This window comes from Lepisma saccharinum, chromosome 29, assembly GCF_977018435.1.
Source record: "Lepisma saccharinum chromosome 29, izLepSacc3.1, whole genome shotgun sequence".
Classification (NCBI taxonomy): domain Eukaryota; kingdom Metazoa; phylum Arthropoda; class Insecta; order Zygentoma; family Lepismatidae; genus Lepisma; species Lepisma saccharinum.
Genome location: NC_139257.1, coordinates 45,088,033 through 45,097,966, shown reverse-complemented (window position 1 = coordinate 45,097,966; position 9,934 = coordinate 45,088,033). Strand labels below are relative to the sequence as shown.

General features: G+C 38.8%; 1 protein-coding gene and 1 non-coding gene across 2 annotated transcripts in view; one reads left to right on the top strand and one right to left on the bottom strand.

Annotated features, from left to right (window-relative positions):
* Positions 1–1,454: 1,454 nt before the first annotated feature.
* On the bottom strand, positions 1,455–1,527 carry TRNAR-UCU (transfer RNA arginine (anticodon UCU)). Its single transcript has one exon. It is a non-coding gene; the product is annotated as a tRNA-Arg (tRNA).
* Positions 1,528–4,439: 2,912 nt separating this feature from the next.
* Positions 4,440–9,934, top strand: part of PRL-1 (protein-tyrosine phosphatase 4A family member PRL-1) — a 115,758-nt gene continuing 110,263 nt past the window's right edge. The window contains exon 1 of the mRNA XM_083114938.1: positions 4,440–4,464. The gene's annotated coding sequence lies outside the window, so the exon portion shown is untranslated. The remainder of the gene's footprint in view (positions 4,465–9,934) is intronic.

Below are 9,934 nucleotides of genomic sequence, written 5' to 3'. Positions count from 1 at the left end.
TATTAGGGAAGGGATTTTATTAAGATGCAGCACCTTTCCAAAAATATAGCTGTTTTCATACCGCTCGTTTGAGATTTGTATTTTATGACATGAAATCACGTAAAATGAACACACTTTGTTGCATCTTTTCGAGAGATTAGCACATTTATCCTCTTTTTATCCCATCTTGGATGCCTCAGCACCTTTTTCGTTTCTTTTCTTTCATGTTTTGTTAATAAATTGGACAGAATAATAAATAATCGATGTTCATTTATTTCCGCCGAACTTATTGAAAGGCAAGGATTATATTGGGATCGTAGGACTTTGAATGACAGCCCAAAGAAGAGTTATGCAAAATGTATTATTATTTATAATATAATAATATGCATAAAATATTACCAGGAACTTTACTTTTCGTCAACTGCATTTAACATCCTTTTTCGATATTCAATAAATATTCAATAATTCTTTATCTATTTTACATTAATTTCCTTTCCTGGGCAGGTTTTTTTTTTACAAATTTTTCAGATCTTAACTAAACATAAGCTAGATAATGAAAACGTGCTGTGATATCACTAACTTTCTACCTTGTTTTTTTTACTTATTCATAAAATAAAAATATAATATTGATTAATTTGAATATTTTAATTAATACTATTGAAATTAATTTGTCCTCCTCCGTAGTCGAGCGGGTTAAGGCGTTCACTCTTCTTGAGATCGTTCGCTGCGGGACGGCGTAGGTTCGAATCCGGCTCTGGTCGGAATTTATTCGGCCTACGTATAGGGCCGGTGGCAACCCACCATCGTGAGGAAATTGGGAAGCTCCGAGTGAGTGAGCGTAAGCTGGTCAAGAAGACCTACAATAACGGCTGGGGATTCGTCGGGCTGATCACCCGTCACCCCAACACTGGTCTGAGACCTCCACGCTATAACAGGTAACGGCGGAACAGTGTGGGAGGGAGACCAGCAGTCGGTAGGTAAGCCAAGGCCCTTCAAAGGGCTGTAGCGCTGTGGGTTATGTTATGTATTATTGAAATTAATTTAATATAATTATGATTGTTTTAATTTAAACATTATTATTACTATTATTATTATTATTATTTTGAGATCCCCTTCGAAATATATTTCTAGATACGTGCCTGGTGTAGGGGAAAGTCCTACAGTGCCGGACACCATAAGTATATTGGCAATGATTAGAAAATTAGTAGGCGGAATGTAAGTTGAAAACAATTTGTGAGATTCTGAAATGTTGACCGTGGGATGAATTACTATATCATCGATAAACATGATATAGTGGCTAATATTGTATATATCACATAAGCGTCCTTTCTCTATGGTGGAGTGGTCGATATACTGGGTAAAGCATCTCTTTATCACTCATCCTCATCAACTCGGTGCGAAGATACTAGAAAAACAAGTAAATTCAAGAAAATGAGAATTAAAAGCAACAGGTTATTTAATTACAGAAAAAAATTCATCCCTGCCGGGATTCGAGCCCGGGACTTTTGGATTAGAAGTCCAACGCGCTATCCACTGCGCCACAGGGACTGCTACGTATGCTAGTTTCCTTTATCTAAGGAAAGTGTTTTCAACTGTGACGCTTCGCTGACCTGTTTCGCATGTTGTGATCTTTAAAATATATAACTGATGGTGGGGACCAATTAAATTCTGCTGTAGTTGTTTTGCAAGTGCTTCGAACAGTGGCGTGAACTTGAAATATAATTGGGGGGAGGGCACGATCATCATAACATATTATGAATATAAATAATAATACAGTGTTAGCCTCCTTGAAGGCAATAAAGTGCAAACCTATGTTTCATATCGCTTCAGGCTAACGAAGCTCTGGCGTCTAGACTTATAGCTAAATGAATTCTCAGTATTTTGACCTTACATGTCCTGAATGAGCCTATAAAGCCACCACGATGAATGACGAGTTTTAATTGCGATTTCCTTTTTATTTTGTTTTAATTGATTATACCGTATTATCCATATATTTTCGTCGAATGACATCACAGGTTTGTTTTCAATTATATCAATAATCACTTATTAGTTATTATGAGGAAGCTTGATTCTTCGAAATGCGATAAGACCGAAAAAAGTTATTTTTTGCAAAAATGCTTTTATGTATGTGCAGAAGCATGTTCTAATCATATTTTCCATGCACTCAAAATCGCGAAATAACTCGAATTTGGCATAATATGCGAATCGTGGCCTTTTCGCGAATTTCAACCCATTTTGTGCTTAAAATACGAAACATATCGTTAAAATTAAACATTTCTTATGTTCTAGGTTTTAAAAGTTAAAATCTATCGTATTTACACGTGTATAGCGCGCACGCTTTCCAAAAGAAGCTATGGTACGTATTATACATGGAATAATGCTGACAGCTACACGAAACCAAGTGTAAATTAATGTTTCCAGTTATTTTAAACATTCTATTGGAACCTTTTGCATCACCGAACAAATCGGTGAGGTTCCGGCGGGAGGTCGAGTGAGAATCTGCCGTCACACGAAAACCGTAAAATCGGTGTTTTTTTTTAAATGGAAAAAAGAAATTTCACAAGAATCGTTTTCAACGTATAAATTACGAACCGGGGCAGGGCCTCCACGATGGCTTAGTGGTAACGTCGTCGCATTGTCAACAAAGGGTTTCGGGTTCGATACTCGGTGGAGGCACATAATGGCTCGGATTCCACTTTAATCAGTCCTGATTAGCCTATTTGTGCATAAAATGGGCTTAAGACAAATACTCGACGGGGATAGATCGTCTTGATTGATAGATTAGGTTTATTTTACTTCGCATTTCTGCCACTTTTGGCTAATCGCGAAAGAGGATAAGTGATGATATGATGAAATTGATGAAGGTACACTAACAATGAACATTAATGCCCAGGCCGGGATTCGAACCTGGGACCCCTTGCGTCGTAGCGTGCTGTGCAGGGGTAGGCCGTGTGACATAAAGTGATCTTAGTTCTAAAACACAATGAGGGTATAATTGTGCTAAAATTAAAACGCGAAATAACACCGAGAAATGTATGTCCCTGAGTACTGCATTGGACCACTTTCGCTCGAAAATATTCGATCGAATCTCCTACGCTCGAGCGTGATACGCTCCTTCATACCGCACTCGTAGTGGAATGATTGACAACGTCCCGTATTTCAGAGCCTAATAAGCAACACTGTCAATCTAAAATCCATACATATATGGAAGGAAACCATTCTACGCAATTACAATTCTAAATAATAATTCCGTATATTAAGGTAAACCGGGGTATTAAGGACCACGGGGCATTAAGGACCGTGTGCTAGAATTTAGTAAAAAGCGCAAAGAAATGCGCAGGCACACCAGCCATGTGCACGGTCTGTGATCCTCTTTTGTTTGTGTAAATAGTACTCTGCATACAAATGGCGTGTAAGCTGCGTAGTTAATAAGGGACAGAATCAAGAAGAAGAAGAAGAAGAAGCTGCGTAGTTAGACCGGGAAACGGAACCAGCTAAAAGGCAGACGCTCGAAAACGCCATATACAACTGCTGAGCGGCTGTATGAAGTTAAAAGCGCATCCTGGAACGTCGACTGCACTAACAGCTGCAGAAGAATCACAATTAGAGTGCTTCATTCTATTTCCTCAGTGGGGTTTTGGAACAAATACATCATTGTTCACTTACCGAAAAGAATATCATATTTTGCGAAATAATAAAATGCAGTTATAACATTCAATCCAAGGTAATTAGAATTATATGATTCAATCGAACATAATTTTAATGTGACAATAATCGTAGAAACATAAAATATTAACCTTGGTAGTTTCAGCCCATAATCATATATTTCACTTTCACATAATCTCGGTAAGATACAAAACTGTATTTTAACATGGAGATGATGAGTATGTTCACTTAATTTCCAATCTCACTTCGTGTTTTACTTCACGATCCATAGTTGAGGATCCATTACCATAAACAAATGACGGAAATACATACTAATAGGGTTCGAGAGTTCGAGTGTATTCCGCTCGTACGAGCGTTTTTCGCTCAAGCGAAAGAACTATCAATTCTGTATGCCATCTACCGTTGCCCGTGCGAACTATTTGCCGCTCGAGCGAAAAACGCTCATTGCAGCACTTTAGTCTCTACTTATTATTTATAATATCATGATCACTGGATAGGAAAGGGGGAAATTTGCGTGTGTTCTTCATCTTGTGGAAGAGCCAATTCGCGAAGAGGCTCGAGACGGACGTCCTTCTGCGTGTGCCCTCAAGCAAGTCGTACTTGTGTTGGACGTTTGCCTGCTCGGAGCATCACGAGGCGATGCCTTCAGTGCTTGTCACCCGGCCAGCCAAATTCCCCAGTGGTAAGCACAGACGCCGTTGACAGTGAACTTTCTGACAATGGGAGTTGAACCCTTGTACAGTGTTATCTCCTCTAATTCGTGATTCACCATCTCAACCGGTGGAAACCAATCCTGACACACGACGCTGTTTTCCGCAAGTGATTATCATTTCTTGCTTGCTCTGTTCTTTTGTGACGTTTCTTTCTCGTTTCTGTTTTTCGTAGCGTCGCATGCATTCTGTTGCTTCCTTTTTTTCATTAATATAATTTTGTCTTGTGATTTACACAGATTGTTTTTCACTGTGTGCTTCTGTTTCTGATCAAGAAAAGAACAAATTGCTTTCGTGTCGCAACGACGACTAGGAAAAACTTGAGTTCGTCTGCGCACCAGCACCCTCACCGGCGTTTAGCGTAATTAATGGAAGTAATTTCACAATTTAAGCTTGTTTGCAGTTGTGAAATGCTTGTAGTACTCTCGGGACTTGCCCTTTCGAGCATGCAGGGTATTTGCCAATCCATTTTCAGTTGTTTTAAGTCCCTTTGGAAGAGGAACAGCATTGCACAATGAACCAATACCATTAGACGTTATATCAACACATCTACGTATACACTACCATTCAGATTCAATAAAATGTTACATGCTTATACATGGATGTCCGCAGGATTTTTTCCAGGGAGGGGCAAGGAAGGTATTCTTTTCTAGGGGGACCAACAAGGCAAATTTTCCTCAATAATAGTGTTGTATCCTCAAAAAAATTGCTTAAATTTGAATTTATCATACTTATGCAATAATTAACACATATTATTGTGGCTGAAATGAAATTTATGTTTTTTGTTGACTTTCGTTTTCCAGGGGGGGCACGGCCCCTCCTTGCCCCCCCTTCCGGACGCACTTGTGCTTATATAACAACATAGATTTTTTTAATTCCTAGACTGCTAGTTCTGCAGTTAGAATGCTCCGAAATTAGCGATTTTTGAGTAATTTATTTATTTATTTATTGAGAAAATTCCAGATACAGTGCAGGTGGCCATTTTATCAAAAATGAAACGTAATAATAATAATAATAATAATAAGCAAAAGAATATAAAAAATAATAAAAGTAACAAAATAACACAAAAGTGACTAGCAAATTAACAAGAACAAGAAGACCGAAAGGCAAACTCGGAGGAAAATATATCTATACTTGAAGGGAGGTCATTGTATTGTGTGGCAAGTCTGTAAATGATAGATCTTTTTTGAATTTCTAGTCTAGGTTTGATTCTTTAAGAAAATTTCCAAATCTCATGTACACTCTCGTTCTAATGTAGACAGGGTATCAATCTAGGTATCATTGGTAAGGGCGCCTGCACGGGGGGACCAAGGGCGCACTCACTTGCCACCTCTGAGATGTCAAGAATGACCTCATAATCTCGAATGGTGAAATTACAGTCTACGGGGTGCCATGAAGGGTAGCAAATTAAGTGGTCCCGTTTGATATCTGTGCATCAACAAAGTGATAGATACAGTGCGTTCGTTTTCGCTCTGGGCCGAAATACCGCGTGAACAACTTTGAACAACTCTTATAACATAGGTTAATACTCGTTATGCAATATTATTATAATTGTCTGTATGCTAAAAATAGGTGCGTTAATAACAGAGACGTTATGGGACGAAAATGCCGGCATCTGCCCCATGTCACACGCTATCTCGGCCCAGAGATAAAACGAACGCACTGTAGAAAGGAAGCAAGTTGAATCCAGTTTCTATTTAAATAGTAGTCTCAAGTTGAACTTGGCAACAGTGCCAAGCTATTTTAAATTCAATTTCTATTATATATTTTTGTGAAAGAAAAAGTAATAATAAATGAGAGAATGTTCACGCAGTTTTGGGAAAGGTGGGGGTTGTGCTTGTGTGGATCAAAGTGGAGAAAATGCAGTGGATGCGGGGATGCCTATGCAGAATATTCTAGTGGGGGATTCTTTGTGAAAAATTCATATACTGGAGGTATAGCACCCCCCCCCCTCGTCATTTTGAGCACTGTTGGACACCCTCAGAATAAATCCTACGAGTGCTCTTGCTTCAATCATTTTTTAAAATTTGACCTTCAAGTTTGACATTTGACATTGAGTAGCACCGATTTTCATGAATTTGCCAAGAAATGTACGAATTCTTAACTGCAGGTGTATGAATGGTATTAAGACGAGACTTGGCAACAATCTGTGTCGTCTCGAGTTAAAGTCTTATTCTCGAGCTGTGAATGCCTGTCACCTTCTCGGGCTCGTCTAGATTTATAAACATCGGTCTCGTTGTCATCTCGAGTCTCGAAATATTTATCATAAGCAACATATTCAGTGTGTCACCGCCCAAACTTTGTCAGCGATTTCTTAATAGCGTAGTAAAAATCCACCCAGTGCAAACTCCATACGGCGATAATATGAACAAAATGTAGAGTTTATGGCCCTTTCTTCTTCAGCGAACAAACCATTACAGGACACATGTATCTTGACATGTTAGAAAATTGGCCCATGTCACAGTTGGAAACAGGCAGTGCGAACTTTACCTACCAGTTGGATGGTGCTCCGCCCCACTTCCATCACGATGTCCATGAATTCTTAAACACCAGGCTGACAAACCGATAGATTGGTCGTTGTGCAAATGATGATTCAACAACTGCTGTCGTGGCCCCCACACTCCCCTAACTTAACTCCGTGTAACTTTTTGTGTGGGGTTATGTGAAAGATTTAGTGTTTATGCCTCCATTACCGAGAACTGTGGGCTCGTATAAATCAGTGCTTCTTATCGAATTGATACGGATATGATGCATCGCGTTTGGGAAGAACTTGATTATGGAGTTGATGCAGAATTGAACACTTGTAATATGTCACAAAACTTGTTGAGTTTCTCTACAAGACTGTAAAGCTACTTTATGATACGTTCAATAACGCACGCACAGTAACATCATGCAACTTAGAATTAAAAAAAAAAGAACGTTATTGAACATTATACGTTAACGAAATACACGTTTGAATTTTAAAACATACGTGAGTGATACATATTATACTTGCAACGAAAACATAAGAAACATTAATTTTTGTTTAACAGCAGAGAACAGTATTCGTGTCTTGGCTGGGAGACGAACCTTCGACAACAGACTGAGAAGAATTTGAAGCTGGCGCTCTCTGCTGGTGACCTTTCATTGGAGACAGGGAGGGGATGGGCAGAGTAATCGCCGGGAGACCTGAGGCGTATTTGAACACAGGCCAAGGAGATTCCATTTTTAGCCGCACTGTTTACAAGGGCTCTAACCGCGATAAGGATTAATGCACTGCAAACTGTCATACGCTCACGCATATAAACAGAATACAGGGATCTCTTCGTCTCAAAGGTTTCTTCACAATAAAAATATTCCGGCATTGACATAATCTAAATATTCAATACCCGTGTCTGGTTTCATTAAAGTTACTACTTTAGGAACTATACAGTACTTGTAACTATTAGTTTCCTATCACTACATAGATATATCCATGTTACATCAATAATTTGTTAAATATTATGTTTAGTAAGAACTAGGGCTGGGAAGTTGATGAAAAATCCGTTTTTTTCCTAGTGTCCGAAGATGAGGTCCAACATAATATATGTTCATTTTGGTTCATTGTAGGCCAGAAAAAGGTGAGTTTTATTTGTCCTTCTTTGCCTTTTTCGAAGTTTTTTGGCATATTGGTCCTTTTTTAGCCTTTATTTAGGTCTTAACGGCTTTTTTTGCAACTTCACCTTCTTTCGACTACGTTTTAACTGCCCATTCTCAATTCGAATTATCATCAGTTCATCACCTCTTAAACATCCTTTCTGTAGTAAAGAAATAAAAAAAATAATAAATAAATAAATAAATTTGAACCATTGACTGAAAGGAGAAGTATTTCATTCATATAGTTTTTTCGCACTGTGTGTTCTATAACACCAGAATTTTTTATTCTTTTATTCATTAAATATGTAATTAAAACTGAAGTTATTAACTAATTCGGATCACATTTATACGTCCTTTTTTCAGTTTTTAGTTCCTTTTTTATATATTTTTAGGTGTTTTTATAGGTCTTTTTTTGGCAATTTATAGGTCTTCAACTTCCGAGGCCTAGTAATAACTGACCACATGATAAACATGAGAATACTATTCATGTTTAATAAAACGCTAAAAAGTTAACCAAGGCAAAATTGATTGCAAAATAATACACTACAACCGTAACGTTTCCACTCTCTAACGAAGTCTTCTTCAGTCAAATATTCACAATAAATTATTTTGCAATAAATTTTGCCTTTGTCAGCTTTTTTAGCGATTTATGGGAATACTGTTTGACATTTTACCTTCTGAATCCTATTATATAAACATCGTATAATTAAAATAGAGACTGTTAAGTCCAAATAACATTTAAAACAGCAATGCGTATTACACATTATCCAGTCCTTGGACCTGCTAATAGCGCAGTTGTAAAGCTGTCGCGTTGATCTCCTTGGGACTCAGGTTCGATTCCCGGTTGTGGGACTGGGACACTGTTTCGGATACCACTTTAAACCAAAGGAGGTTAGGTCGGGTGGTTGGAGTTGCTCATTCTTGGTGGCGCGTAAGTATCCAAGAAGGGTGTTGTTCACGTATTCACGGATAAAGAATTAAATGTCAAAGTTTTCGTCGAAATGTATTGTGACCTTAGAGATACGGTGTACAGTGGTGGAAAAAAGTTCTTCCCCATAAGACTTTAATGGCAGTAAATAATGCCGGAAAGGTAGGCAACACACATTGCACCTTTAGGTGATCGGGTGATTCAGTCTGTCTCAAGGAGCAACTCGTCTTTCATGCAATAGCCAACAGACACAGGAAATGTAGAAAAGTCACGTGACTTGTCAGGTGGAATGTTGTTCGTCATAAAATCGCCTTTTCTCAAGCCAGGTCGCAGAACCGACAAGAGTTATAGCCTATGTCCGAAAATCATTCCCCTAAAACCGTCGAACGAAACGCTAAAATAATTCTTGCCTTAATTTTATAAGGCTACTATACTATATGTGCCGCAGTAGCTCGGTCGTTAGGGAGTTTGATTACCATGCGAGAGATCTGAGTTCGATCCCCGACTGAGGAGAATTGGAATTTTGTCCACCTGTTCAAGTGGCTCCGGCGCCCACCCAGCGTCGTATAAAATGGGTACCTGTAGGAAGCTTGGGGGGGGGAGGAGGTAAAGGCGGCCAGGGGCGTGGTGCTGATCACATTATTACCACCTTCGGCCGTAACAAGAAAGTGTGGGACCCTAACTCCGCACCCCCTACACGCCTTCATGGCTTGGTTCAAAGCACAAGGTAGCACTTTGCTTTTTCATTTACTATACGTCCCGATTTTATCGGAACAGAACTTTCTAATTTCTACGTGGACATTCTTCCAAGTTCCGTAGGGATGTGAATAGGCTCCAGTTTTTCTTGACACAATTCATCCATGTTATATTTCATTATAAAAACCACGGCCGATATCCTGTGTGTGTGTGTGTGTGTGTGTGTGTGTGTGTGGAGGGGGGCGCTAAAATTCAAACATGTGAGGTGATACTTTTCTCACTACTCCATTCTCAGATTCTTCGTATCAGAAATAAATCTTAATTCCACACACTGAAAATG